Below are 4,344 nucleotides of genomic sequence, written 5' to 3'. Positions count from 1 at the left end.
TACTAGATATGATTACCTGTGTAAACATAAACATAAAAGGTGTTTAGCAGATATGTATTACATGTTTAAACATAAGAGATGTTATTTGGGTTTTGGCCACTAGATGGCAGCGGTTTGCACAATCATACTACTGTCACCTGTGTGTCAGTTGGCACACAAGAAAATAACCAGTTTAAGCCGCCTTAAGCAACAGTTGAGAACTGAAGGATTTCTGCGGGTTGAAGGCGGCCATCTTCGAGCATAGAGACAGGCGTGAGAGGGTTCTTGTCAGAGACAGACTGTTCCTGTAATTCCTGCCAGAGAAGAATAAACACATTGAGGGGACGACTACGGTTGGAAGCAGAGTTGAATTCCTCCCAAAAGCATCGGCTGTGACGTGAATGGTCTTCTGCTAGCCTGTCAGGCTAAAACTGCGCTTCAGGTGACAAGCCCAGGATCCACTCCACAGTCTCCCAGCTAAACGGCCATTCTGATGATCAGACAGCCTTTTCAGTGAGCAGTTAACGGCCGGTAAGTCCTGAGCTCAGGCCCCACCACAGGGATCCCCGTGGGCATATGCATGCAGTCTGTAGAGAGAGTTTGGTGCCAAACATAAATTCTCATTTAGAGACATTGTTTGCCAGTGGGACTGTGTGAATATTAGCTAGATACTCCCATCAGTGGGTGAGCTTGTGTATAGAGAGCATAACTGAATTGTAATTTTAGAGAACTGATAAGTTTGTGAATTATAATGTATCTGATAGAACATCCTGGGTCTATCGGTTGTGCAGCGCAGGTGTCCTAGCTGATCTGGGCTAGGTGTGTGTGATATTTATCTGTGTTTCTTTCTTCCATTTCCAGGGAAACACTGTTTTTGTTGTTAGTTTCTTAGCAAATTGCCTGGTCATGTTCTTTGTCCTCAGCCCACTGTATTCTGAGAGAGACCACGGTCTACACCTGTATGCATGCTTGGACTGTCCCACAGGAGAACAGGATAGCTGAAAAGTGGGGCCCTGTAGTTGGTTACTGTTGGGCTCTTGGCACCCCAGTCCAACACTGCCTACAAGAAGTTAGGTGAGTGTAACACGACTATAAAACATATAGTCACAGTTGTGTCCAATATTACTGCTCAGTTCTATTTATTTTTCTTAGTTGCAGGACCAGGCCAAGCCGCTATTTTACATACAGAGCTGGATCTCATAGATAATGCAGAGGATGCTGCGTTCTCCATAGTACTGCAGACTCTTCATATAGCTGATGGTCAGGGATGCAAAGATTCAGAAATCCCCTGAACTAATATTGATGACCTATTCTACAGATACGCAATCAGTTTCAAGTCCTTGATCATCACTTTAAAGGCCAGACTAATTTAATAAAATATAATAATTGATTGCATCTAAACCATCCCAGAAAACTTTGTTTTACAAAGTAATAAGTTAACATGAATAGCACAAGAGTGTAAAGAACAGTTATAAATAAAAATGTTTAGTGGAATGAAAATTGAAGCACCACTCCAGTGTTTTTTATATTACGTAAACCATTAGAGCGGTCGTGGTAATCTAAGATCCCTGACAATAGTCTTCATCTGCTCTCAGTGCCGCTCCGGTCAGTCTCCAGCAGTTTGTGACTTGCCGGATCGCACCACTGTTTGCTGGGTGATCCGGAGGTCACTACTCAATGTAAGTCTATGAGAGCCAGAATGAGGCCAGAACGAGCATCCCATAGACTTACACTGAGAGCTTGTGACCGTTACCTCTGACTTACGGTCAGTCAGAAGTTGCGCTCACAAGATGGCGCCGCGGGAACAGAGTGGAGCTGGGAACAACTGAAGATGCCGGCTGGTAAGTGTAATACTAGGAGCAGGGAACTTAGATTCGTGGCACCACTTCAACTGTGAAATAAAAGAAACACCAGAGTGGTGCATTATTGCAGATTACCAATGGATATAACTAACATGTTATCTTTATTCGGCCAATACAATGGCGACAATGCCAAATGTATATACTACGTTTATTATGTACAATTTTTTAATAAAATATTTTTTTTTCACCAATATCTGAGACCCATAACTTTTTTTTTTTTTGAGAGGGGGTCGCAAGGGGTCAGGAAGCTGTAGTTTTCACTGGTGCTAATTTTGGGTACATACCACTAAAGGTATGTGCAAGTGACATTTTTGGGGGGCAGATCCTGCCAAGGAAACCGCTATGAAAAATACTCAAATGAATGAAGATATGCATTTATCTAAAAAAAAAAGACTTGTTGTGGACATGTTTAGGCTTTTAAACATCTTTTAACCGCTTCAGATTTCTAAAAACACCAAGCAGTTAAAAGAAGTGACCGGTCCATTCTTCTGTTATTTTCTACTCGGAAGTGTTTTACCATCGCTTTTGCTTAAAAACGGAGCAATCGGTTTTCTCATTATTCAAAATGACAGTACAAAAGACATGACAAGAAAATGGAAAAACACTAAAAAAAGACAAAGGTGATGAAAACCATAGGAAAAATGCCCAGGAAACGACAATAAAACTACACATGGTTCAGGAAAAAAAAGCCATGGTTTTCAGCTTGAAAAACTTGCCGGTTTTGCTTGAGTTTAAAATACCTTGTGTGCACATACCCTTGAAATGGTTTTCCAGTTCTGGAAACCCATTCCCTTGATTGTCTGTAAAAACAAACTGTGCATTACTTACTGTCCCCTGGTCTGCTATTGTCTGCAGTGCTGATGCCACATCACAATGACAGCGCTGAAACCAATCAAGGAGCTCAGCAGCTAGCTGATTGAGTACAGCGCTGTTGACGTGATGTCTAAGATGCAGACAATTATAGACACCAGGCACGACAGCAGTTTGTATTTTTTTTTATAACAAAAAGGACTTATCAAACATAAAGAGGATGTGAGCAGCCAGCGTTATGTAAGGGGTGCATGCATGTATACATCACCAGAACCACCATCAGTACATTAATCCATCACTAGAACCAAGTTTTTAGTATTTCAGAAGGATTTGAAGAGATGCTGCTCAGCTTCTGCTCCAAATGTAAGTGTGAACATACGCTAATTTACACTGATTTTTTTAGAGCATAAACTGCCAAATTATCCTCATAATCTCAAACTGTTAAGTTTTGAGGATTTTTAAGTTTTAGCACAGCCATGAAGCAGATTTTGAATTGCTAAATGTGTACAAGATCAGAACCACCGTCAGTACATGAATGCAGCGCCAGAACCATCATCAGTTCATGAATGCAGCTTCAGAACCACCGTTAGTACATGAATGCAGCGTCAGACCCACCGTTAGTTCATGAATAAATCACCAAGCTTAGCCCCATATACAATTGTATCGCATGAACCTGCAACTCTCAGTATGTCTTTAACAATGGCAAGGAGATATTGGGAGTTGTTGTTATTCATCATCAGACTGCGGACCATACAGGAACCACAATACTGATGAGATGCAGTCAGTATCACAAATAAACATTTACATCCAGGTGCCTTATAGGTAACACCTTCTCTGATTGGAGTCGTTCCCATCCCTTTTGTCTTCATAAAGTACAGACGTCATGATGAGATTTCATGTCCTCGCCTCTGCAGACTTCCCTCTTCTCCGTCTTCAGCAGCACTTCCTGACACGATGCCCTTAAAAATAAAAGTATCATTATACTGCCCCATAAATATAAAATATCTCCCATTGCTGTGCTTCCTTCACAAAATATCCCCACCAAACACACACACTGCCCTTCTCCAATATATCCCCCCACACTGCCCCTCTAAAAAATATCCCCCACTACACTACCCCTCTACAAAATATCTCCCCCACAGTCCCTTTGCAAAATATCCCCTCTTATAAACACACTGCCCCTCTGAATAAAGTACCCCCCGAATGCCTCTCGCAGAACTGTGCCCCTTTCACAATTGTTCCCCCGTTATATGCCCTAACCTCCTCCCACACTCATCCACATTGATAAAACATTTCAGCTTCAGCTCCATGATGGAGTGCTTACCAGTGCCCAACGTGCCTCTGCGGTGCCAGCAGTAGTGTGATGATGTCAGCAAGTGTGCTGACCTCATCTCGCTGCTGCAAGTCGGTGCCAAGGCTGACTAGCTCTCCTCTGCCCCAGTCTCAAAGCCATACTGTTTAAATGTGTTCTCGCCTGAAATATGAGAATACATTTGATTATAAGACGGAGGGAGCAGCATCTCCCAGACATCTCAGTGAGGCTGATATAGAAGCTCGATCTATCGTCACCTCCTCTCTCTCTTCAGCAGCATGCACGTCAGGCAACATTAACTTACCTTGCGCACATGATCGGACTGCCCAACTGAAATCAGCAGGACCAAGGGATAATGCACTTTGCTGTTCTGTGCTGCCC

The 4,344-nt window shown here is 42.6% G+C and overlaps 1 long non-coding RNA gene across 1 annotated transcript; it reads left to right on the top strand.

Moving 5' to 3' along the window:
- Nucleotides 1-379: 379 nt before the first annotated feature.
- LOC141165239 (uncharacterized) lies at nt 380-1,946 on the top strand. Its single transcript, XR_012251107.1, has 3 exons — nt 380-510; nt 903-1,053; nt 1,132-1,946. It is a non-coding gene; the product is annotated as an uncharacterized lncRNA (long non-coding RNA).
- The last annotated feature ends 2,398 nt before the right edge of the window (nt 1,947-4,344 follow it).

The sequence above is a fragment of the Phyllobates terribilis genome, unplaced genomic scaffold, assembly GCF_046119375.1.
Source record: "Phyllobates terribilis strain yellow unplaced genomic scaffold, ASM4611937v1 Scaffold_11__3_contigs__length_659146591, whole genome shotgun sequence".
NCBI lineage: Eukaryota > Metazoa > Chordata > Amphibia > Anura > Dendrobatidae > Phyllobates > Phyllobates terribilis.
The sequence above is the reverse complement of the archived record's forward strand: the minus strand, read 5'-3'. Positions and strand labels throughout refer to the sequence as shown.